Source organism: Canis lupus, chromosome 17 (assembly GCF_011100685.1).
Source record: "Canis lupus familiaris isolate Mischka breed German Shepherd chromosome 17, alternate assembly UU_Cfam_GSD_1.0, whole genome shotgun sequence".
Taxonomy (NCBI): domain Eukaryota; kingdom Metazoa; phylum Chordata; class Mammalia; order Carnivora; family Canidae; genus Canis; species Canis lupus.
Window position 1 is genome coordinate 58050375 of NC_049238.1, and position 26771 is coordinate 58077145.

At 55.1% G+C, this 26771-nt stretch overlaps 1 pseudogene; it reads right to left on the reverse strand.

The window, feature by feature from the left end:
• Window positions 1-1283: 1283 nt before the first annotated feature.
• LOC119877178 lies at window positions 1284-26365 on the reverse strand (annotated as a pseudogene).
• Window positions 26366-26771: the final 406 nt, after the last annotated feature.

The following is a 26771-nucleotide window of genomic DNA, read 5'->3' on the forward strand; positions in this document are numbered from 1 at the left end:
GCATGGCGCCCCCAGGGCCTGCGGTCAGAAGAAAGAAACCTGCACCCAAAGGCTCGGAGTTCCGAGACGCAGCCTGCAGGCAGGTGCACGCTGTGTGCTGACCGCGGTGAGCAGGCCGGCTAATAGGGACTCTGGGGCTCTAACTCTGCGCGGGCCCTGACACAGGAGAGAAGGCGCTTGCCTCTGAGCTCTGCATCCATTTCCCAAATGTTCTGGGAACGGGCAGGACAGATCTTCTGTATGTGACAGAAATGTGCGAGGGAGGGGTGGGACTAAAGGAAGCAAAGGTCCAGGAAGCCCCATCCCTGGAGAGGACCCCCCCCCCCCCCCACCACACACACACACACCACAGACACACCACACACCAACGCACACACAGCTTCAAGGACACGGGAAGCCCTCCGAGACCCCTCCTCACCAATCATGTGGGCAGCATCTCAGGAGGAGACGGCTGAGCCCGGGACAGGAGCAGGGGCAGGCCCCTGCGCAGAGGCACTTCCGGTTGAAGACAGCTCCGTTGAGCGCGTGCAGCACAGGTGTCGAGCCCTGCACCAGCCCGCCGCCTGGTAGGGGGCACCTGCCAGGGCCACGGTCAGCAGGCATCCCCACAGCCCTGCTCCCCGGGCACAGCGGGGTTGTGGAGGTGGTTACCTGCAGGGAGAAGGCGAGGACGCAGTTAGGCCTCCCAGCTGCATGGCCTCTCCCCTCCGCGGCCCGAACACCGCTTTGCGGAGCGCCAGCCTGGCGGACACGCTCAGCCACTGGGGCTGCAGGAGAGGGCCCAGGGCTCTGCCCGGGACAGCCAACGCCCGCCCTCAGGGGGCAGGAGGGATCTGCGGGTCCAGGTGCAGGTGCGAGCGGGGGGAGGAGGAGGAAGGGGCAGCCCGGCCCCTCCGGCTCTCCGCCCGGGCAGGTCAGTGGCCCAGTGCGGGGGAGCAGGGGGGGAGCCCCGGGAGCTCCGCTGCCCACTGCTCCTGCCAGCTGCCCCCGGCTCAGACGCAGGCTGGGATCTCACAAGGGAAGCAGAGGGGAAGGCACCAAAGGGGAGGCGCGGGGCTGCGGGCGCTCAGCAGCTATGCGGAGCTTCCAGAACTGGCGAGCTGATCGAGAACCTGGGTGCCGGGGCCGAAGGAGCACGGGATGGAGCCCGAGGCGAGCGTGCTGGGCGACCTCCAGCGCGGCCGGTACAGCCCGGCTCCGGCTCCTCTGTCCCTCAGCTGTGCAATGGGGGCGCCGCGGCCCCTGCCGTGCACAGGGCACGCCTACACAAAGCACCTGCAGGAGTATTTCGTTCACTCCTAGCAACGCTCCGAGGAAGGCAGTACTCCCGCTGCTCGACGGGGAGGTTCGGCTGCCCGGCCGGCGGCCGGTGTCAACAGCGGGACCTGCCCGGGCTCCCACTCCAGGAGCAGGGGCGAGCAGGCTCTGCAAAGGGAGGGACAGGGGGGCGGGGCGGACAGGAAAGGAGCGTTCCGGGGGCCACGCACACTGAGCCCGGCCTCTTGCACCAGCAGCTTGGCGTTCACCAAGTTCACATCCGCCTGACTGGCAGTGTCCTTTAGGAGGCCGACAATGACTGCAGGGCTTAGGCAGTTGCCGGCGTTCTTCAGGGGCGTCCCTGGGGACAGAGAACCTACAATAAGGTTGCTGTTTGTTGAGCAGCACAGGAGCGGGCAGGGCGCTGACACCCATCCTGGGTCAGGGACTCCTCACTGCCCGGGGCCCAAGCCCCAGCCTGCGGGCCAAGTTCCGCTTCCCTCTGGAAGGCACCCAGTTCCCTGCCTTGCTTCCTCTGGGGATCCCGCAGCTCTGACCTCCCCTATTTCTAGCAGCGCCCAGGTCTAACCACCCCCAAGCTCTTCCCACGTGAGCAGATGCTCAACGGGCCACGAGGAGGACCAGCCTCTGCGGGTGTAGGAACTAGAGCCCTGCGCAGTCTCTCAACTACATCTGCCTACGCTGGGCCCACTGGGAAAGTGGCCGGAGCCTGCAGTCGCAAAGGGAGACGAGGCCACTCTCTTTGCTCCCACCCCCAGCTGAGCAATGCCGGGGACCATCAGCTCGCCTCAGGACCCACCTTACCGTTCACGGGGCACACCCTGTCCCACCACCCTATCTGGCACACCCGCCCCGACTCTCACTTTACATGTAGAACCCAGGTTCAGACAAAGGGAAATCTCACAGAGACAGGGTCAAACCCAGAATCAAGATCCTGTCCCTTAAGCTGGGACTCCCTCCCCCAATCCTACTGCCTCTCCCATGAAACTGTCTCTCATGGAGGTTTCTCTTGCATGAAACATGTGCATCTTAAGAATACTATACAATCGTGACTTGTGAAAATCACACGTATTTCTTAGTATTTTCTGGACGTCCCCTCTGTCCCCATTGGGTAGCGAGTGAGCCCTATGCAGACAGAACAGGGGACTTGGCGTCACAAGAGCTATGTCCAGTCCTTTCCCAGCCCCTCGCTGTCTGGACTGCTACAGACACAACCTCTTCCCTCCCTCTGCAGTGTCCCCAACTCACCCTGTGTTACCACCTGGATGGTCCCTTTGGGGGATCCAGCCAGGCTTGCATCAGCGTCCCCAGAGCTTCTGCGAGACCAATCCAAGGCTTGGTGTGTGGAGAGAAGGCACTGGTAAGGGCCTGGGCATTCACCTGCACAGAACGGGGAAGCAGAGCTGAGGTCAGCACGAGGCAGGGCAGGGCTCCTGAGCACAGCTCCACAGTGGGGAGCAGAAGGCACAGGGCTGTCCTGGTTTCGGGGCCTGGGGTGGGGGGAGCGTGGAGACCACTTCCATTAGCCACCACAAGACTTGTGCCTTCAGCTTGGGAGAGCTGTAGAGCCAGAAAAGAGCACAAAATTGCCAGAAGGGGAAAAAGGCATTTCTCTACACCCTACCCCCACAAACTGTGCCCACCTCACCCCTTACACAGGAGACCGGTTGTTCCTGAGATGATGGGTCTGGACACCACAAGGAAGGTGGTCTTTGACTTAAGATGTGTGGGGAGTCACGGATCACTGGGACCTAGAGGGGTAGGTCGCTCCAAGACCTTCCCTTTTACTTTACACCTCAATTAAAAAACAAAGTGGGGGCGCCTGGGTGGCTCAGGCGGTTAAGGGACTGTCTTCTGCTCAGGTCATGATCTCGGAGTCCTGGGGATTGAGCCCTACATCAGCTTCCTACTCAGCCGGGAGTCTGCTTCTCTCTCTCCCGCCCTCTGCACTTTGCTCAGCACTGGTTCCTCTCTCTGTCAAATAAATAAATAAAAGCTTAGGAAAAGAAAAAATGAGTGTTTACACGGTCATTAATCACTTTGACCAAATATACAATTTGCAAAGCTGGTTTCACATATTTTTAATTAATTAATTATTCATTCATGAGAGACACAGACAGGCAAAGACAGACGGTGGGAGAAACAGGCTCCTCGCAGGCAGCCTGATGCGGGACTCAATCCCGGACCAGATTACGCCCTGATCTAAAGGCTGAAGCTCAACCACTGAGCCACCCAGGTGTCACTGGATTCACATACTCTTTTTTTTTTTTAAGATTGATTGATTGAATGATTGATTTATATAGAGAGAGAGAGAGAGAGAGAGAGCAAGACAGAGACAGAGGAGGGAGAAGCAGGCTCCATGCCGGGAGCCCGACACGAGACTCGATCCCGGGGCTCCAGGATCACGCCCTGGGACAAAGCAGGTGCTAAACCACTGAGCCATCCAGGGATCCCCTGGATTCACATACTCTTAATGATCCTATCATTCTTCAAATCTTGCCCATGTGGAGTCAACCAGGAGGCCTGCCAGGCAGCTAAAGGAGACAAAAGCCACATTTCCTCCTAAAGCTGTAAGTCTAGGGTAGGGTCTGAACGGCGGGACCGTCCCAACAGGGCTTGATAACAAAGCCAGCTTGTCCCGGGTCACAATTTCAATTCCATTTTGTGGTTCAAGATGGTCTGGCTCTGAATGAAGCATTGGGCACTTTTGTGAGTCAAACTGTAAAGAGAACCAAGGAGTCTAAGAAGGATTTAATTCGAAACCTGGGGTGTGATATAAATCAAACAGGCTGCTGGTGTTGGAAATGGCCAAGGAGGCAGGCAGCCTGGCTTGGGGCTCCTGTGGTAGGGCTCCTCTGCTCCTCTCCACAGGATACAGAAAGGACCAGCGTGGACCAGGAGGCGGGACGAAGGAAGGCCAGTGCTGGCAGCAGAGAGGAAGGGCCATGGGCCAGTGGGCTGGGCTGAGCCTGCTGCCGCTGGAGGCAAGTGTCCTCCGGGCAGCACCTGTGGACGGGGATGCTCACGGCAGGTCTAGAGAACCAACAGGAGGGCTCTAAGAGGCAGGCGCCATTGAGCACCACCCGACCCTAATGTGAGTCTGTGTCTAATGTAACAACCAAACGGGGGAAGATGCAGAGAAGAATTAGGGAGGGACTTCCCATGTGACACAACTGTCTTTCTTTCTAAAAGCCTACTGGAGGACAACCTGTCACGTTGGGTGGAGACTTAAATCTGCCCCAGTTGAAGGCCTTTGACCAAGAGAGTTTACTTCTGGTATAAGATGGGAACAGTCTATGGTTCCATTTGATGGAGCCGGTGGTAAGGAGCCCCCTTCACGAAAAGGCCTGGACCGCCACCACCGCCTACGGACTCCATGGTAACCCCTGAGGGCTGCAACAGTGAGGGCAGAGGCCTGCCCGGCAAAGGGCTGCAGAGGGACAGGTGCAGCCCTGACTGGCTGGCAATGGCCTCGGTCCCAGCACGGCACCTGGGGAGAGCTGCTCAGAGGAGAGATGTGCAGAGGGAGTGAGAAAGTGTCCCCCACACTGAGGAGCCGCGAGATGCAGAAGAGAGAAGGGAGAGGCACAGGTGGACGGGCCACGTGTTGTGGTTGAGCGCCGTCCTGTGGGTCCTTCAGGGGAGTAGCTGGCTCCCCTACTCTCTCGGGGTGTAGCAGGCAGGGTGGCCCGGCGAGCTGGGCTATCACGCCAGGCCTGGCAGGCTGAACAAAGCACCCTGTGTCTTTCCTGCTACTGCTCTGTCCTCAGCAATGAAAGTCCCCACGCCGAGGGTCAGCCAGGAAGGTCAAGGACCAGCCCCGGCCCCCACCCGCCATCCCCACGGCGTCCAGCAGCCCAGGCCACGCTCCTCCATTCTCAAAGCATGTGGAGAACAAAGGAGCCTTTCTCTGGAGCCCGGGCCCTGGGAAGAGCCACAATCTCTGCACCAAGGCTACAATACGGCAGGGCCGAGCCGCCTCCCTGCAACCAGGCTGCAACTAGGAAAGCTCGGGACGGGGCTCCCGCCGCCCCACCCAGAAGCCTGGCTCCAGAGGAGGCCTTATCTTCTACCCCCAGGGCCGAATCTGGTCAACACACCACTGCCCGCCAGAGCTGTCACCATGCCCCAAACCGGACACCACCCGCCCTCCCGGGCCTCGGCTCCTCCCTCCGACCTCCCGGCCCCAGGCCCACTTGGCCATACTTACGACGCCTGCCAGAGATTTCCCCTTCACCATGTCCACAAACTGGATGGCGATCTCTTCCCCGCAGCGGCTCTGGGCCTCCTTGGTGCTGGCGCCCAGGTGGGGGCAGCTGATGACGCGCTCATGCTCCACCAAGGCTCGGTCCCGTGGCGGCTCCTGCCGAGAGAGAGACACCTCTCGGTCGCCTGCCCAGGGAGGCTGGAGGAGAGGCGTGGGGCCGAGGATGCCTTCTACTCTGGTTCTGCTAGAAGGTTCTACGCCTTCTGTCTCTGGTTTCAACAGCCGGGTTCCTCGTCAACACCTCTCTACAGCAGAGTGGACAGGGCTAAGGACGGGATGCACATCTCGGCTCCCCCGCTTAGACCTATGTGCCTTTGGAGAAATCTCCACCTCTCTGAGCCTCGGTTTCTCCATCTATAAAATGGGTGAATACTACCCAGAACCAAACACTGTCGTGCAGACTGCACCCCAGTAATACAGGAGGTGCTCAGCCAGTGAAGCTACTGTTTGTTACTGGTTTTTGCCTCGAGCTCCCCCTCGCTCCTGAATCCTTGCAGCACTTCCAGGCCCTCTGCACAGCTGTCCCATCCTGGCTCGCACCACGCAGGTGGTCCACCTGGGCACCTCTGCCCACCCCCTCTGCTCACTGAGCACAATGTTGCCCCTGGGAATGTCTCTCAGGCCTCTTGTCTGGCCACCTGGGCCTGGGAGTGCTGTGCACTTGGTAGCATGTGCCACGAGAAGGCCAGAGACAGGCAGGGGAAGGTGCTGATCGGGAACGTCAGTACAAAGAGGGCCAGGCGCACGTCTGCCTTCCAGAAGCTTACCATCTAGTTGTGAAAGATGACCAGGAGTATAAACCCTGCGTGCTCAGGACAGGGAATACACAGTGAGGGCAACACAGTGCTCAGAGAGGGCCGGGGACGAGCCAGGGCCCCACCGCAGATATCCAGCAACCCTCCAGTGCCTAAGCCAAAATCCCTGCTCTTTGCCCTGGATCTGTGATGCTGGAGTCCACCTGGAAATGCACTGTCCGTCATTCCTCTGGTGTAAGGTGGGGGGGTGGCTCGGGCGAGCAACGACGGGGTCTCTGGCTCGACAGAGAGCAGCCCCCAGGGCACAGGGGACCCCTTCTGGCCATTCGCCTCAGGCTGTCCTCCCTCCCCAGAAGACACGAAGGAAAGGAAAGCCAACAGACACTGGGCAGAATGTCTTTTTGGCAACGGGATTCATTTCATCAGAGACCTCGGTCAATAATTAAGAGACCTTAAACCCGGCCCCAAATGCTCTCTCTCTGCCGCAAACCCTCAGCCTCAGAACGGATGTGCCGCGCGGTCCTCCCTGCAGTCATCAACAGGACAGCAGCGCAGGGAGCCCGGGACCAGGAACTGGGTCCTATTTAAAATCTGAGTTTTGCAAAGACCACACGGCGGCCTGTGCACCGCACTCCGGAGGGCTCCCCAAACCACAAAGGTGTTATTCTGGCAACATAATTCCTCCTGAGTGCCGTGGAGGCCTCCTTAAGGCAAAGACCTTCTTCGTGCACACTGGGCTTTCTCGGCCCTGGGCCCCTTGTCACCGCTCCTCTCCTCCACCAGGCACTCACCTCTGTAAACACGTCCAGCGCGGCACCAGCACACTGGCCAGAGCGCAGGGCCCGGAGCAGGGCCCCCTCGTCCACGATCCCTCCCCGAGCGCAGTTCACCACGCGCACCCCCTTCTTGCACTGGGCAAAGGTGCTGTCGTTCAGCAGGCCTGCAAGGAGGGAAGGGCTTTCCTGCGGCACTGCCCGGGACCCCAGCACCAGTGCCAGCAGCCCTCCCTGCCTCGTACCAGCTCCTTCCCCACACGCCGACAGCCTCTCTGGTCTCACCTCTCCCTTCTCACAGGCTCGGGGGCAAAGGCCCTGTTGTGGATTTAGACCAAACTCAGTCTAGAAACATCCTAGAGTCCCGGAGATCCTAGTGTTTTGAGTAAGTCCCGGAACCGGAAAGGCCAGCAGCGGCCCCAGCAAACACCATGGGTCACGGGTCATACGTGTCGAGCCATGCATTTCCAGCTAGCTCATCCCTCCTCCGTGGGATGCAGGATCAGCTAGCAGAGCATCACTCCATGCTCGAGGGCCCTAGTCCACATGCCTGCGGAGGCCCAGGCTGAGGGCCCACCCTTCTCTGGTCTGTGGCTTCCGTGGCCGACCCACAGGCAGGGACGCACATACCTGTGGTGGAGGGCAGCAGAGGTGTGTGCACAGTGATAAAGTCACAGAGAGGCCAGATCTCCTCCAGGGGCAGCTGCTGGACACCAAAGGAGGCCGAGACCTCTGGCGCAATGATGGGGTCGTACCCTACGGTCTGGTCAGAAACGAGAGAGAGACGAGCAAATGTCACTGTTCCTTACTAGTACTGGTATCATTATGATGGAGGCCATTTATCGGGCATTTACCAAGTACTACTGCTAAGTCTGTCCAAATACGGTAATACAACAAGGGTTGATACTATTCTACTTTAGAGCTGAACAAAGTGGGGCTCTCTATTTAGGAGGGGCTGGCCCAGAGTGTGAAGGGAGTTTGTTTACCTCCGAGCTCTTAACCATGAACAGATGCAAGAGCAGCGTGCGTGTGTGTGTGCGTGTGTGCACATGTGCGTGTGTGAGGTTGGATAAGGGGGAGCTCAGAACCTTTAGCAAACAGGGAACCCAGGAGAGGCAGGACAGCCACGTGGGGAGCAGAGACACACTACACTAGCAGGGTATAACCAGGCGAGAGAGGACAGGTTGGCCACAGCCGAGGACCCTCAGGGCCAGAGAACAGGCAGGGGCCCTGACTCTTGCACAGACTGAGAAAGAAGTAGGTTGGGGCAGCGGTGCAGAGCAGGGCAGGCAAGGAGACCAAGACCGGTCGCTGGGGAGGAGTGCTGACCCGCCAGCGGGCAAGGTTTGGTCCCATCCTGAAGTGCCCTTTCAGAAGGCTCCAAATGCATCTAGTCTCGGAAGGCATAACTGGGTGACTCACCACACAGAGGCCTCAATGCTCAGGACGGATCCTTTCAACAGGGCAGGAGTGACAGGGAATAGGGAGCGAGGATCAGAGGAGAAAAAAGGAGGCACCAAGGCACCATAGAAGGCACAGGTCCCAGAAAGAACCTTCCTCTGGGCAGATTCCTGCCTGCCCCGATTTACCAACGAGGAAACTAAGGCAGAGAGGTGAAATGATTCAACCAAGGTCGCATGGTTGGCAGATGGTCGAGTGTGGATAAGAAGAATGTCTGGATTTGGAAGCCTGCACCCCTGGTGCCCACCCTTCTAGGTGGGGTGAGGTCAGGGGCTCACAGCCCCACCTGAGCAACCGGGTAGAGTCAATGGAAACATGTCCTGTATCAGAACAGTGTCGGGCACCAGTCACACATGTCCTCAGCAAGGGCAAGCCTCTAAAGGTGATCAAGCCAGCACCAGCAGCTGGGATTCGAAGAATCCACAACCACCAGGACGCAGCCACCTCTTGACACAGCAGAGACATAATCCACTTTCTGTCTGGTCACCTTCGGCTTGGCCGGGGCCGCAGCACCCACTGGGGAAAGAGGCGTAGGAGCCTTAACAATCTCAAAGGCATCCGTGTCCTCAAGAAGGCAGGACGCAGCTGCAGGAGCCAAGGGACGGACGCTGACCCAGGAGACCTGGACCTGGGTCCTCAGTACGAAGTGAAGGAGCTGGGTGGATGATTTCAAAGTCATCGCCTGCTCCAACACTCAGTCATTCAATATTCCTTGAAAAGACAGTTCTCTTAACCCTGAAATGTTAGGGGCGAACCCCAGAATGTTCAGAGGCGGCCTGGCACTGAACAAAAGGTAACAAGCAGAACAGAAGGCCTAATACTGGAAACCGTCATCATGTCTGTGTGGTGGAACTCATTTTTGTTCTCCTTTATGCTTTCCTGTGCTTTGTAATGCTTCCCCTGCTCATCATGAATTTCCTTGTGGGAAACAGAAAAGTCATCTCGAAAATACTGGCAAAGAGGATTCCTGTGTAACCAATTCCGCCCTTGCAGAGAAGAGACTGACATGGTCGTGAATGAGGAACAAGTTTCAGATCACAGTTTTCATCATCAGCCTGTGGAGGAAGCAAAGCCAAGGGGGAGATTTTGGGGGAGAGGCTGTAGGATTGAAAGCTCACAACCCCCAGCCCCAGTGGTCATTCCCCCCTCAGCTGTAACCTACTCGTTTCCGGGGGAACAAGCAGCGTCCAGGGAGGAGAGAGGATCCCTTACAAGTGCTCTTTGTCTGCCAGCTCAGGGCTGCCTGGAACAAGGGCCCTGTTCATCTATAATCCAGATGTACTTCGTTCACGTGAGCGGGGGAGGACGGGGACCGCCAGCAGAGGTCACAGAGCTGACCCCGATGGAGGCGAGCTCCCGCCACTCTGGGGCTTGGGGCTCTCGGGAGTCCAGAAGCAGCACGGAGCGCTGGGAGGAAGGGTCCCGTGGGCGGAGCCGGGCCTAGTGCTGGGGGCCTGCACCCTGTGCTGGGTGCCTGCAGCTGGTGGGGAGCAGACGGGGAAGGGAGGGGACCCGCATCCTCCACAGCGGTCAGCAGGGTCTGACTCAGCTGTCTTTCTCTTGTTCGGCTGCAGACAACTGCAGGGTAGAATTCGGCTGAGAAAACGGTTTTCAGTTTTCACTCGGGAGACCCAGGGCAGATGGCAGCTGAACACGGCTAGGAGCTGGGATTCCTACACCAGGAGACCACGTTGCGGGGAGTCGAAAGAGTATATGGTTGGGCCCAGGGGAACAATGTCTGAGTAGGGTCCTAACGCACCCTGGAACGGGTCAGATGTCCCGATACTCACACGTTGCAGCACTTCCAGGTATGTACCCTCTGAAGACTACCCTACGGAGGAGCCTGAGGGAGAGCCACCAAGGGGTTCTCCACCTGAATCCCAGCCTCAGGACAGGCTCCTAACGCTGGGGAGCAGGGGAACCCCAGCTTTTCAAGTGGCGCTACAGAGCCACGTCCTAGCTGGTGTCATAGAAGGCAGCCTTGCGAGGATGACTACACCTCCCCTGGGCCTCTGGCTTAACAGTGGATGCCTGAGAGCAAGGAGGCTTTCACGGTGAAGGGGTTCCAGGAAAGGAGCCTAATCATCACATCCTCCTACTGCCTCACAGCTAATTCTTCGGGCTGAAGATGAGAACTCTCTTCCCTTCACACAATGACATCTTACTCAGAAACCCACTATAAAAAACGATCAGAGCTGCAGAGGTGAAGGCCCAGAGCCCTACCACTTACTCTCTCTCTAGGGTCCCATCCCCATGTCCCTAAGGTACCTTCCCAGAACTTGGGGCTCTGGGAAGAATGTAAAAAAATCAGTACTCTGGCGCAGTAGGAATTCCAGTTACCAGACTGAGCTAGGAGCATCCTGAGGAGATTTCATCCCGAGGAAGGTCGAGCACAGTGACAGAGCAGAGACCGTCTAACTCACCTGGATCAGGCATGAAGACAGTGGTGGGGATGCAAGACAAAGCGTACTAGATCGGAAGTCAGGAGACCTGGAGCTCAAGCTGGACTCCACCATTTACCAGTCCTATTATCTCAAACATACCATATAACCTTCCTGGGCCTCAGTTTCCTTGTCTGTAAACCTGGAATAAGAATATTGACCCTGCAGGGGTCACTGCAAGCACAGTCTCTGACACAGTAGACCTCAGTAAACATTAGCTGGGCCTGAGAGAATTGGTGACATCTGGTGCCTCAGGTTCAATGTCCATCCCTCTGGGATAACTTCAGATTCATCACAACACGGGCCACCAAGAAACCGTTAGGAGATCCTGGCCTGTTCCTCACAGGAAACCTTGGTAAGAGTGCAAGGCTCAGTTGCTGGCTGGCTTGGCCTGCTAACACTCTAGCGGGCATGCTGGCATGAATGAGTTGTGTCTCCAGAATGTACAACATAACATGTTCAGCAAATGGGTTGAGAAAAAGCTCCAGGCAGAAAGAACACCATGGAGCATCAGACTCAGATGACTCCGACAACCAGCAGGCTGCAGATGGCCAGAATGATTCTGACACCCACATCTGTGCCATGTGGCTCAGAGCAAGTCAGGTAGCTCAGGTGGCACGTGAAGATTCCTCTCCAGGCCTGTCTGGTTGGGATGGGGGCCTAGGTGGGCTTTCTCTCCCCAACACACAGCGCCCCCGCCAGGTGCTGTGGGAAGCCAGGTGGCTGAGCTCCCTAGCAGAGCTAAGGTCTAGGATCCCCGCTTCCCTGAGGGAGCAGATAGTGACAAAGAAGGGACGGGAAAGGAAAGGGGGCAGTCCCTACCCAACGTCTGAGCACAAGAGGGACTCTGTTGATTGCTCCTGTGACACAAAGGGGTCAACTCTTAAATCACGATGTTCTGGAAGGGTTGGATGTTAGTTACCCAGCCTAATTAGTGACTAACAGCCTAGGGGACAGATTTAGGCCAGGGGACATCCCAGGACCAGGGAAGGAAGGGGTGATCAAAATATCTTCACGTGCTTTGCAGCACTGCCCGAGCCACCCAACCAGAACTACTCAGGGTGCCCTATGCCTTCTGGTCCCACTCTGTCTTAATTACAGTGTGCCCACGAGTTACTGTAACAAACCACAGTCCTTAATAATTTTACTCTATTTCCTATGATCACACAAAAACTCCCTGCTAAAGACTATTCCGCAGATAAAGAAACTCGTAGCCCATGGGCAATGGGTGCTCAGAGCTATGACAGCTTTAAAGGCCATCTGCTTCTACCTCTCTGCCCATGCTCACACCTCGTCCTCATACTGGCCAGGTGCTTAGCCAGTCTCATGTTGAGTATCTGCAGTACTGGGAGACTAACTCTCTCATTCCATTTGGGGCCAGCTCTGGCTAGAGCTCTGTCCCCCATGGCTTGTACCTACTGGTCCTCCTTAGATCCACTCCTTGGGAGCATGACTCTTCTATAGAAGAGCTAGTCGATGGCCTCCCAAGTCATGACGGGGCTGTGACCCCAGTGCCTCCAATCCTTCCTTAGGAAGTACAGACCATAAGGAATGTCACCGTCCCTGTGCTGGAAGTCATACTTCTTTTAATGCTACCAAAAGTCACATTACCTTTTCTATTAGCCATGCCACTGTGAACCACACTGCGTTTCTGTCAACCCAAGGTCCCCTCCCCTAGAAAAGGGTTTTAACAACACCTCTACATCCAAATGTGTTTGGTTGCTTTGGGGGCCCATATAGAGGGTCCTGGTAGGTATCTTAGCTCAACTTCTTATTAGGATGCCCAACCTTGCTAGCCTTCTCACATCAGTTAGGATATGATTCCACAGTCTTAAGAATTAATCACCTCCCCCTGCTTCCTATCACCCAGACCGCTGATGAGAAGGATGGGTAAGGCATAGCCCTGCGTCATCCTGTACCATCTCCCTTCAGACTGAGACGGAGCTATCCTTCAACCCGTTACTAAGCCTTTCGCACCAAGATCACAGTCTCCATCTTAACCCCAAGGGTGTCAGGGAAGATCTCACCAATGTCTCACTAAGTCCACATTTCCAAACAATCTACACATCTGTCCTTGAGGAAGAAGCCAAATAAAAGCAATTCGTCCACACAACAGAACCCCATGGAAGAGTTTACAAATAGGATAAATTTATTTATTCCAAGATCTACGTTTTACCACCATGTACAGTATTGTACTTTCTATAGGCACAGACCCCCCCCCACACACACACAATGGGAAAGAACTCTATGTGTTCCACATAAATGCACAGAAAAAAGTCTGAGATGATACACAGCAAACTGATGTTACCTCACAGGTGACTGGCAGCAGACCAGGATTGGGGTGGTAAACAAGGAGATGAGGATCTATATTTAATTTTTGTGAAAATCCCTTCACCTATTACATGACTAAAATACAATTTTAAATCATCCAGGTATAAGACCCCTAAGGACATCCATGACGATCGGTTTAATATTGGCTTCTAAAGGGAGAACAAGGCCAATTTAAAACAACTTGTGCTTAGTGAACACTGAGCATGGTTTCCTGACTGGATGCTGATAAACTCTTTCACAGCCTGTTTTAGAATCTTCCCTCCTTGCACTTTCGAAAATCTTGCTTCCCCAAATGTTCAAACACCAACTGAGGAGCTTTGGATGATGCAGGTCCATAATCTGTCTGCCCTGTGCAAAGTTCATCTGGGCCTAGGTATCAGTTAGGAAGCGCAGTCAAAGTGAGCCCTGAGCGTGAACAAAGGCCACTTGGGCCACTGCAAAATGACCGGGGCTGCTGGCAAGGGCAGGGGGCGGGTGACCGTTTCAAGGTGTGTTTCAGCGGTTTATAAAGATCATGTCCCAGAAGCAGGATAGCCTACAGGGACCGGCCAGAGATATCCAGACAGAAGAACCCCCGAGGGGAGCAGTGACGTGCTGCAACATACAAAAGCACGCAAACCCTCAAAGTCACGCTGGGAATTCGGGCGTGTCGTGTGAGGTATGCCTGGACACACAGAATGACATTCATGAACAGGTTCTAGACGTTTCTGATCAAACACATGTCTGAGGGGTGTCAGCCACTTCCACTGAGATGCTCAGAATCCATATCCCTCCAAGCCTCTCGGGAGCAGCCTGGCAGCAGCTGAGTAGCTGAGCACAGAAGCTTACTGATCACGTCCCTCACTCAGCAAACGAGGTGGGGCTTTTTGTCTGGGTAAGTCACTCCCCCAAAGTCTCAAGTCCTTGATAATGAAGGCTCCTGAGCAAGCAGAGTCCAGTGAGCTGTGGCGCTGTGGGGAAGGGGAGGGAACTTAACAGAGGAGCAGCTGGGCCAAACAGCCTGTCCCCAAGTCTCTGTGTCATCAATGAGGCGCTCACCTGTCTGAGTATGGCACTCCGAGTTTTACTTAACCCCCAGCCCCTGATTTTAGAGGATCAGAATTCCAGGTGAGCTAAGCCTTTACTTTAATCCCTCACAGAAGAGGAGAGAAAGCTCTCCTTGCAGCACAGGGCACCTGGCCAGCCCTGCACAGGAGGGACTGGCTTTGGTTTGTTCTCATGATCAGTGGATCCTGCTGGGCCACAGGCCCCTCTCCGGGATCTAGAGAAACGTGCGGAGGCTTAGGAAGATGTCTGGCTGATGTAAATAAGTGTGTGGGGAATAAGGACAGGAGGGAGAGGAAGATTTCCGCGTGGTGTAATGGGATGCCCTCCTGTTTACCTTCCATTGCTGGAGGCCTCAGCAAAAATTCACAAACTCCTGACATCAATATAAAAATTAAGGGTTAATCCGTAGGGTTCCCTTTAACTCTATGAAGCTGGGGGGACAAAGAGAAAGAGGAAGGAAGAAGGAAAGAGAAGGGAAATGCCAGAGCAGCTCCATGTAAAGTTTTCTAGAAATGATCTGATTGTCAAAACTGTTTTTTTTTTTTTTTATGTTTAACGAAAGCCTTCCTGGCGGCAGTTTGAATATATCATCCCCCCACGGCAGAGAGGGCACGAGGAGTGAACAAGGAGATGTCTGCTAGCACACCTAGCCACCCTGTCACCCGCCCCTACAGGTCCCCTCCCATGGCTCTGGGGCCACCGCTCTGCAAGGTCTCCTGGCTTGGCCTCAGGGTGTGGCACTGCTCTCGATGACAGCCTTCCCTTGACCAGAAGAACCACTGAGTTCCCAGAATAGGGTAAAGCAGGGTCCTGGAGGGAAACAGGGGTCAGGGAGAATTGCTGAGAAATGCGTGGTGCTCCAGCCACCACGGGATTAACATCGTGTCACGGCATTTGCACAATCATCTTGCCGTCTTCTGACTGTGGAGTGGAGCCAGAAGGTGGATGGATAACGGCCCTGCTATAAGGCTACAGATGTGCTCCTGTTTTTCGGAATTATCACAGGCAACAGACACAGCAAAACAAAGAGCCCTTGCGGCAGCAGAGGCGAAGCAGCACAGGATACGAGCCCCTCTGTTCCGCTGGGACTCAAGAGCGGAGGGACCTCCACCAAGGATGCCCGGACTCTGAGGTCAGGCCAACATCCCTGCCCTCCCCGGCTACACCGCCTACTTCGGTAGAGGCTCTGAAGGAGGGTCAGCCCCTCCTAGGAAAAAGCCTTTACCTTTTCTCAAGCAAACCTGCCTCTCTCAAAACTGCTACAGGGAGCCCCACACCAAAGGGCCTCACCAACCTCTTACCTTCATCCCAAAGGACTGCATTCGAGTGGCCACCTCTCTCCCAATTCTGCCCAGGCCAAGAATTCCCAGGATCTTCCCATTTAGCTCTGTTCCCATGAACTGCAACCAAACAAGCAAGAGGCAACGCGGCCAGAGTAAGCCCCGGGAGTGAGGCCTCGGGCGCCGAGCTGGGCGGGACGAGGCAGGACTGGCCGCTCACCTTCTTCCTTTCCCACTTGCCGTCCTTCATGGAAGCTGTCGCCTGGGGGATGTGCCTGCAAGGACAGACAGGTTCAGTGGGCCGACATGGGAGGTGATGTGAGGTCTGCACAGCCACCCTCTCTGTCAGTCAGTCATTCCCAGGGCGAACCAGGCTCAGGCTGGTCTAGAGCTCGGGTACAGAGACCCGGAGCGGAGCAGAGGAAAACCTGTCAGGCACACCTGATGTGGGAGCCCCGGGATTTCTGTTCCCAGCTGGGAGTCTGAGAGTCAGTCAACTGCTGAGTGACAAGCATGTAGAAAGCAAGCACCAGTCCTCCACGGTTCACAGGGATAACAAAATGGGGGTGTTGAGGGGCTCTGAGAACATCCAGTGCTCCAGAAGTTCACGGATTTTCATTTTCCTCTTTCATCCAAGCCCGCAACCTGCACTTTCCACCGTATCAGCAGACAGCTGGGTATTTCCCTTCCTCGAGAGTTCCTGAAACCCCAGCAGTCTCAGGCTGCACTGGAATGGGGGGACGGGATGCTATAGTCCATACCACCTCTTCTCCAAACCACCCCCAGCCCAGCCTCTCTCCTCTGATTGGTTAACACGGCGGGGGGGGGGGGTCTGAGTCTCCACGTGTTTCTGGAAGGGACAGAGGCAGTTAGGGCAGAGTCAGAGGTGAGAGGACAAGATTACGTCACGTGGGATGTGGTCACCCAGGCTTCTCTGGAAGAGAATCCGGGAGACAGGAAACAACGTTTAAAATGTTTAAGGAGTCCATGCTCTACTTTAGACACTCCATGAGACATGCTTGGAGATGCTTTAGCGCATGTAACGCTCACAACAACTGCGTGGAGACAACTGGGGACTCAACATCTTGCAGGACATCACCCCATCGGAAGTAGTTGAATGGACTCAAAGAACATTCCCAGCAGTGAGCCTCCTCGGTATTTAAATGCGGTCTTTCCTGCAGGCCACAAAACTCAGAGTGGGGTGTGTGTGTGTGTGTGTGTGTGCGCGCGCGTGTAAGAGGGAGAGACTCCAACATAATGTCCCTGTAGCTCCATTGCGGATTTCTTATAAAAAGCATTCTCTCATTTACACATCGCCAGGACATGCTTCCATCTGCGAGTCCAGCTGACGGGGGATCTGTGCTCCTGGGATCTCGTGGGCAAACTCCCAAAGCCTCAGTAACAAGCCTCCTGGGGAAGAAGCTCCGTCACCGGATGGGCTGCTCTGGTCCATCATCCTCAGTAGAGGGTCCTCGTTTCAGGAATGTTGCAAGGACAATGACTTGCCTTGAGGAAGTGCCCCCTTCTCAGCAAGGCTAGCCCGCTCACCTGCCCCTGACCAAGTGAGACAGAGCCCACCCGGCTCCTCTCAGGTCTGGCTCACGTCCTGCTCTGGCCCTCCTGGCCCCACGGTGCCATCTAAGAGAGCTGCATGTGGCACTGTGGGGCACGGGATAGCAGGCCGCTCAGGGATCCTCTCCAGGCACTTTGGGGTCCCCACCGGGCCAGTTTGGGGAGGACCATGATGTGGGGGAGGGGCATCCCAAGAACTGAATGGTAGCCATCCTGACTTAGAGAAAGAGAAGGTAAGGTGGGAGAGATGACTTCAAAGCAGGTTGCATTCTCCTCTTTCTTTCTGTGTCATTGTTCTGCTCCTAGACCTCAGGAGCCCCTGCTGTGAGTTCAAAGTCCCCCACTGTGAGGCCCATGCAGGCCCCCTCTCCACCCACATTGCTCAATGCTCTCAACCTTCTGTCCAGAACTCCCACTCTGCTGTTGCTGCCCTGCTGGAAAAGCAGTCTGAGCAGACACACCAGAAGGTGTGGGAGACTCCATTCCTCCTCAATAGGGTGCTTGTTTCTTAGTTTTGATGCATCTTTGATGAGTGAGGTCATTGGGTGAGAGGTTGGAAATGGGCCGCTGTCTTGAAATCATTCCACTTTATCTACTCTTAAACAAAGCTGGTCCGCAATAGGAGAAAATGATTTCTGGCTCCCAAGCCTTCCCTTCCACCTCCAGAAAACCAATGAGAGAATTAAATAGATAGAAAGCTGACAGATCAGTCCCTAACTCAAAAACAAAACCAAAACCAGCACTGAATTTAATAGCACAAGTGAAACCAGGGCATCGGGCTTCTCTGGGAGAAATACGTCCAGCCCAGATGTTGTGGGAGATCCAGACAGCCAGCTCCCGGACCCCGTCCTGGCTGGGTCCCTTCTGCTGTGCACGCTGCCCATGCTCTTTGCTTTCTCCAGTCTCCTCTCTCTTCACTGGCCAGTGAGTAGCAGTGAAGACTTAAGAGCTCAGGTAGAAATCTTGGGGAGCATCAGAACAAAGGTCAGCTCCTCCAGACCCTGCCCCAGCAGGAGGGAGAACAGGTCTCCAGAGGGGAAAACAGTAATTTCTTGGCCCCAGAAGCTTCAGGCCTGAGTAGAGAGAGAAAGAGCCCTGGCTGCCAGGGTCCCCTGGTTTAAGCATCCCAGGCTGTGTGAAGGGACCTAGTGAACTCCCTGCCCTGTCCACGGCCCCTCGCCCTCCCCACTGGCCACACAGGTGCCTGAATTGCCTACTCGACAGCAGGGCTCAATGCCATCATTTTCTACCCAATACAGTAAGGCTCATGTACACTCTGTGCCACAGCCGGTGGTTCTTAGGCTGTGCCCTCTACTCAAGAGCCCCACACCCCCAGAGTTCCTGCTGGAAGAGCAAGACACTTCCCCACTTGAGTCCCCTTGTGTTAAGAATCCACAGGTTGGCACAGGGATCCCAGAGCAGTTCTTACTCCATCCTATCACAATAAAGATCTGAAAGGTTAGTGACAGAGGTAAGCCCGGGGTCAGAACAGTCAGTGAGGGACACAGCCCAGTGGGGGGAATCCAGAGAGAGCTTCCTTGATGAACTAATACTCGAGCTTAATCTTGAAGAACAAGAGTTATCTGGATAAAGATGATGGGGAAGACTTCAGTTGAAAGTTATGTATTGATAATTCAACATTGGTTCATTGATTGTGACCAATGCACCATACTAACGTATGATGTGAATAATACGGAAGACTGGGTATGACATATGTGGGACCTTCTATCTTTACGACTTTTCTTTATATCTAAAACTCCTAAAATCAAAAATTGTTAAAAAATCCCTATGCCAAATTTCATCCCATACCAATGAAATCAGAATTTCTGGGGCGCAAGTCAGGCATTAGGAGTGTTTCAAGATCCAAGATGTTATCAATGTGCAGAAAAGTCTGGGACCTCTGGGGTATGAGGAGTCTCTGAGGCATGGAGGTTGCTACATTTTGGCATTAATTCACTCAATAATGTTCTGAACTAAATAAAAATGTTGCGTGTTGCCTCTGTTTTATAACCTGTGTGAAGTTGTATTTTAATAACGAGTGTAATAAAGTACTAGAACGACTCGGAAAAGAAATGATGATGGAGAAGGATATTCCAGGGAGCAGAAACCATATTTGTGAGGCTTGGAGGTGCAAGAAGCCGGAGGATGGCGTGGACACAGGAAATGACCAAGGAGGAGAGGAAGATGGCACATAATCATTTTCTCGGTGAGCCTGCTCCCAGGTAAGGAGCAGCCATGCCGAACGCCCCCCCCTCCACTCATTTGTGAGAAGCTGTCTGACCTTTGTGTGCCAGGACCACTATATTGAATGTCCCATAAAGATGGGTGGCCTCGAAAATTCTCGGCTGTCTGCACAGTGTCAGGCTGAAGCGTTTCTACCCTTCTTCAGGGCACGTTATTTGGGGAGTCGTAATCATGGACACAGAAGAGGCTGCCTCTGCTGAGAAGATGGACTTACCTGGCCAGGCACATGATCATCCCGCAGGTGAGCTCTGCAGCACTCAGGCTGTTCCCATTGGGGGTGCTAAAGATGGAAGAGGAGAGGGGATGTCAGTGCGTCCAGAGCCCATCTTCCCACTCCTGTCCCAAGAGAAGGCCGTGAGTGAAGTGTGCTCAGGCTCCTGCCCCCTCTGCTCACCTGCTCTTAAGTCCAACCCCCAACCCGCAGGCCTCCAACCTGGCTCTCCGATGGACACCTGCCCTAAACCCAGGGGAGGGAAACCCCCTTGCCCTGGCTGCATGTTTCACATGGAGGGACTTCAGGTAGAGCAACACACTTGGCCTCCTACCCACACTCCCTTCTCCCAAGGCAGAGAAGTGTCTCATTCGATGGGGAGATATGTGGGTGGCTCAGCATTTCTCTTCCCTCTTGTTTCAGGATCTACCTGCCCACCGAAACCACAGATTCCCGCTACTCTATGCCATTGATCTTACTGAGGCTGTGCAGAAGATGCGTGAGCAAGCCCGTCACATCACGTCAGCCCACTGCCTACACACCTTCACCTAGTTGCCCAGCCCAGCCTCTATCAGTGACAAAGCTAGGATTTTTATCTTCACCTGTTTGACTTCTCCTATTTCTCAACAAGTTCCAAAGTGAGAACGCTTCCTCACACCTTAATGCACAGGGCCATGTTGACAAGGGCCATGCTCACTCTGCCCATTTCACAGAAAGGAGAATACAGCTGAAATCCATGAATCCATTTTTCTTTTTTCAAAGGCTCTCTCACTCTTTTTTTTTTTTTGGTTTTTGAACTGTTTATTAACACACATGTTTACCGTTTTTTTTTCTTTTTTAGGATCTTTTCATTTCTGGAAATGAAAGTTACAAGGAGGAAAAGGCAAGAGATCTTATCCCCCAAAAAAGTCAAGAGTAAAGGATTCTCAGAGTTTGTCTTTCTACTGAGCTTCCTGCCTAACCCTGCGAACAGGCTGTACTAGGATGTAGGAAGGGGTGCAGGGCTGAGGGCTCTGCCTCTGTGTCCAGGGGAAGAATGTAGGACGGGGTTACCATTTAACATTTCTTCGGTTGGATGTTGACCTCAGTCAGATGACCGGTCAGTTCACCCATGCTCTATAAGAGGAGAGAAGGGAGGGGAAATTTTTGGGGACGCTGAATTTCCTGAGAGAAGGGAGAAGGCTTGAGGACGAAGAAGTGGGCAACAATGACCTGGCCACATCATCTAAGGGCCAGCCGGGAGCCAGGAATGTGTGGCCCAGCCCTGGCATGCAGTCACAACCTCTGCTCTGAGTTTCTGCAAAAACAGCCCTCACCCTTCCCTTCTTGGCCCTGGAGTGTGAAGAGAAACTGCGACCCTGGCTGCTGAAGGACGAGGGCAGTGAGGAAAGGAAAGGATGTAGAGCCGCTCAACTAGCAAAGGCTGTGCATCTGCACAGGGCAGAAAGCAAAGCAGAGCCTAGGAAAACCCTGCTCCAGACACAGCAGCGGAGGGGGAGGAGTATCCCTGGAACAGGGGATGCAGATGGATTCACTAACAAACATTCTTCTAATTCCCCAACCAGGCTGCAGCGCAGATGTCTGTGGGGTGGGTTTGTCCAGTGACTTGAGATCACAAGGACAGCCTCCTCCTCAAAACCTGGGGAACCAGGACGCTGTGAGCGAGACCCGACTGTCCGGACTCCGCCTGGACCAGGCATCCTCGTGGGAGCCCTTCTTACTCTGACCCGGTCTTCACTAACCCAAGTGTCCCCCTCCCCACTCGTGGTGAGCCTCTACACCCACCCCGGGGGCTTCGCGACTTACTTCATGACCAGAATGCCCTTCCTGGTTGCAGCCTCCAGGTCCACATTGTCCACGCCTGTGCCAGCCCTGCCCACCACCTGGAGCTTCTCTGCTGCGTTGATGACGTCAGCAGTCACCTTGGTGGCCGAACGGACGATGAGGCCTTCACAGTCCTGGGGCAGAAGACACTCTTGTCCACAGCCGGTCTTCAAGACCGCCTTGCACCCATTCTGCCAGAGTGGGAGTCCCTGCATGCCGGCCGACTTCGGATGTATTTGTGCAGAGAAAAGAAGCAGACAGCATATGCATCCGAAAGGGTCTGCCATCAGGCAGGCCTGGGGTCAAATCCAAGCTGCATCCCCCATGAGCTAGGATTCTGAGGTTTGGCTGCCTTGAGTGTGTGAGGAGGAAGTGAGAAGTGATAGAGAGAGCAACGGACATGCGCTCTGGCCCTCCTCAGAGGCCATCACCTCCTCCACTGGGCCCCAAGAATCTGGCCTCCTCAAGCGCTTTCTCCAAGGCCACCAGCACCCTCCCCAAACCTTAGGAATCTGCCTCCCACAGGGGTGGCTGCAGGCTCTCCCGCAGTCCACCCACCTCGTGCTTGCAGGCCCCAGGACAAGCACAGAAACGGCACTACCAGACTTCCACAGGCACAGCCTTCGCCATGGAGGGATCTCCCTCAGGATTGTTACCCTGTGGTCTCTCCACACTTTTCCCACAAGGGTGGTGTCCCTCAGACCAGCTTTCTTTGAAGCCAGGAAGTCTGAAGAGTCTCCAGTCAGACCAGTGCAGATGTTCATTCAGAGCTCACCTGACCCAGGTAGGGCATCTGCCTTTGGAGACTCCCCTTCAACAGACCCTGGTCCCACAACCTACATGGCCAGCGCCCACCAGCCTTCAAGGTCGCTTAACACCCTCCACTACCCCACTTCATTCAATTGCATCACCGATCGAGATATTCAACCAGCACCTATTGATCGCGTCTACTGGCAGCCTATGTCTGTGACCTCACAACCCTGCACTCCTGGGTACCACCCCCTACTCCGGTCAAAGGTCATCCCTCCAAGACTCCACTCCAAGATGCCTGCTCCTCTACTCTGTTACGCAAACTGGAGGCCTTTGCAAATCCTCCCCCTTCCACAGTGCAGTGTGCTGTGACTACAACTTTCTTTTCTCCAAGGCTCTGCAGTCCATTTTGGCAAATCTCAAAACTGCCTCCATTCTGCTGTCTATTGCTCTCTGCAGCTGCCTTACAGCTGGAAAAAGGCCACGGTTCTGCTGGATTTATGGCTGTTCTAAGCAAACTATGCTAACTCAGCAGTGGAAAGCCATTCACGTTTCTCAAGTTCAAACATGCCTCCTTTCCCAAGGAGGACAGGCTTGGCCTTGAGGGTAATTCTAGCATGGCTGGTGCCTCTGACATAAATCATAAGGAAAGTCCAATTCTCCAGGTCATTGCTGCTCAGCTAGAGAATGCAGGGAGGTGTCGGTTGGCACAATATGTGAGAACCTGATTTAGGAAATGTCTATTTAACTTTTGCAAATTAAATCCTACTGCAAAAGGCCAAGAACTTGCTAACTTTTTTTCAAATGTTTATTTATTTATTTTTGAGAGAGAGAGAGAGAGTGCACTTAAGTGGGAGGAAAGGCATAGGGAGAGAGAATCCTCAAGCTGACTCCCTGCTGAGCACAGAGGCTGACTGGGCCCTCAGTCCCAGAACCCTGAGATCAGGACCTGAGCCAAAATCAAGAGTCAGACCCTCAACTGAATGAGCCACCCAGGTGCACCGGAACTTACTTTCAAAAGATGGACTCTTGCATGGAGAAGTTTCCCATTCTTTATCCTTTTTAAAATTCTGAGCCAAAATAATAAATGTGCTCAGTAAGTTAAGTGCATTATTAACATGTAGCTTATTGGCTATTTTTTTGCTATTCAATAAAACAAAGAAAAATGTATGTATCACATATAGCAAGGGTATTATTTCATGAAACTTTACTGTGTGTATTGTACACATATGTATGTATATACCGAGTTATGATGTATAATGAATTTCTTCTCTTCTCGTGGGTCGTGGTCAGAGTTTAAAAACCACGGATACATGGTAAGATTTAAAGGTTCCTGCGTATTAGGTTTATGTAAGATGTCAGATCTGCTGACGGAAGAGGAGTCCCGGTCTAAGAGTTTGTGAGTTCTGAACACGATGCTTTACTCTTCTAAGCCAGGGTTTTCTAAACTTTTTGAATAAGACTTATGGTAAGAAATATATGGGGACACCTGGGTGACTCAGTCGTGGAGTGTCTGCCTTTCACTCAGGTCATGATCACAGGATCCTCGGATGGAGTTCTGCCCATGTCTTCTCCCTCTGCCTATGTCTCTGCCTCTCCCTGTGTCTCTCATGAATAAAGAAATAAAATCTTTTTTTTTTTTTTAAGAAAGCACGAAACATACGTTTAGGTTGTGATTTTATACTCACAAACTACACAGACAGCACAACTGCCCATATAATTGAAACAAATTTCCCGACACACTACTGATTGCCTATCTGCCTTGCTCCCTGATATTTCTTATTCTGGTTTTTAAAATGCTAATCATGACCCATTAAACCCACTTCGCTCCCCAATACTGTACTGTGACTTGTGTGGAGTCTGAAAAGCACCATTCTCAGGGGTAATTGTACTTCCCGACCATGGAGTCAGTGAGAGCAAACTGTGCCTGCCCAGATACCAAGGAGTGGGAAGAGAGGCCGGGCCTGGGCAGGCAACGAGCTCCAACTTCTGTCAATATGAAAGATTTAATGGGAGAGGGCAGGGGCCACCACTCAGACACCTCCCCACCCAGAATAAGAAGACATAGTGTGGACACGAGGCCTCTCCAGGTTGAGCAACTGGTATTCTGACGTGAACGTTTTACAAAGACAGACAGGAAGGCTGGGGGTTCCCAAACTGCCCAACGAGGCCGCCAGCCAGTAGCCAACAAACCCCCTCTCCTGCCAGGAGATTTCAGTGCCTTTAATATATCCTCCAAATTGCCGCTCCAGATCCCAGCAATCCAGCCAACTTCCCAACTTCTCGGAACCCCTCCACTAGAGGAGAGGCCCCAGTTCCTCTCAATTCTGCCTTTAACACCCACCCCCCGTCCCTCTCTCAAAATCCTAGACATGAGGATTTCTAATTTGCACAAGAAAGCTGCAAAGCCCCAAGTGAGGCCACTCATCCCACCCTGTTGCTCTGGTGGAGGGAGGGTCAGAAGCTGGTCTAAAAGCCACTGCACTGCCTTCTCGCCATTGCCCTGAGCCAAGGCCACTGATAGCACCCATACAAAAGAGGAGGTGACAAGTGTGAGGTGCCTGCCTCCCATCCAGTCCTACCGTGTTCCAGGATCAGATCCCAAGCCCCTGTCCCCCACCCCATTCAGGCTAAGCACCCGCCTTGTTCCACTTTTGCAGGGGAGGTGAAGGGGGAGGCTAGGCTGGGGGGTCTCACTTGGGGCTTTGTCTGTACTGTGTCATCTGGTCAACCCTGGAGCGCTGGCCAGGCCCCCTGACGGTCCACAAGCCTCTTGAAGGCAGGGCAGGGTCAGCCGCTCCTCCAAGTACAGGACAGTACAGGGTTACTCTCTAAGTCACCAGATACAGCACCGGCGGGGTGCGGTGGGGTGGGAGGAGGGCAGCCTCGTGGAGAAACACAGCGGCAGGTGCCAGGGCAGACAAGGGAGCGCAGTGGGTTTCCAGCACCGTGTGGTTCCAGCACAGCTAAAGCGACTGCAGCCGCCTCTGCGGTTTTTCAGTCAAGGGCCCCTCCAGGGAGAAAATGGAACAGGTGCATGTGCGCTGGGGCCGCGGGGTCGTGGGAGCTGGAAGGTGGGGTGCTGGGTGCAGGAGCAGAGCCAAGAGGTCACGCAAGAAACGTCCGAAGGCTGCACGAGGCAGCCACCCCCACGGCCCCTTACAGACACGCAGGGAAAGATCCGAAGTAGATTGCGCCAACTTTGAGCGCAACGAGCTGGCCCGAGAGGTTTGCTACGACGCAGAGACTCCCCGGGGGCTTGTGGGGTCGGGCTCATCCAGCTGGCCATTCCTGACCGCGGCCGAGGCCCCGGGGAGGCGGGCAGCGGGAGGTAAGTGAGCCGGGATCCCGGGGGGGGGGGGGGCGGGGCGGCCGCAGGGGCGGTCCTAGGACCGGGGCGCCCCCGCCCGCCCCCTTCCCCCGAGAGCTCCCCGGAGGCCCAGGGGCGGGGAGAGCGCGCGGCGGTCTTGCATCAGACGAGAGGCGGGCGCGGGGCTTGCGGGCCTGGCCCGGTCGCCTGGCCTGCGCTGCAGCCCCTCCCGCTGCCACGGGCCAGGCTGGGGCTCCGCCGGCGCCCCCCACGGAAAGCTGGAGCCGCAGGCCGAGCCGGGACTAGTCGGAGGGTGGCGGTCCCCGGGCTCCCCGCGCCGAAGCCTCTGCGCTCCCCGTCCCCGCGGGCTGAGAGAGAGGAGAGAGCTGCCGGGGAAACTGAAGAAGAGGAGATGGGCGGGAGGGAATCAGGTGCAGCAGGGGTGGAGCCCTTCCCCCCAACACAGGCACAAGCGGGAGGCCGGGACGGGGGGCCGGGAGGGGGCGCGGGGGGCGCGCTGGCCCCGCCGTTTCCGCAGGGGATGCCGCCGAGCTCGGCGGCTCTCGTCTCCCTCCGCCCGCCTTACCCGCAGCTCGGCCATCAGCTCCTCTTTGCTCAGGTTCTGCTTCTCCACCACCTGCAGCCCTCCATCCTGCAGGATCTGCCGGCAGCAAGGGTCCAGGCTGTCACTGATGAGCACTTTCCGCAGATTTGCGAAGGCCATCGCGGGCGTCAGCCTCGGGGTAGGCCGCCGGCGGGGCAGGAGCACCTGGGGGAGAAGCCGTGGCTCAGGTAGGCGGGCTGCTGCTCCGGGCGGGACCTCGGCCTCCCGCCCCGCGCTTCTCTCCCCTTTCTGCGCCTGCCGCCTCCAGCGTCCTTCTGATTGGGCCGAAACACTCAAACTCTCGGTGACTCCGCCTCGTCCTCCCGCCAGAGCCGGTTCCCGCCCACTTTATTATTCTCCAGCGACGAAGTTCTCAGTCTCAGCCAAAGCCCTCCCTACACCTGGGGAGCCCGTAGAAGCCCACTCTGCGCGGGTGGCAGATCTGTATCTCAAAAGAAGTATCTGTTCTCGCCCCTGAGAGCATTGCTACACGTTCCCTTCTTTCTTAAGAACATCTTCAAGAATTCCTCAACAAGAACTTCTTGAACGCACCTGTTGTGTGCAAGGCACCGTGCTGGATGCTGAAGGGGCTCGGCATCCTCTGGTAGGCTAACACAGACGGT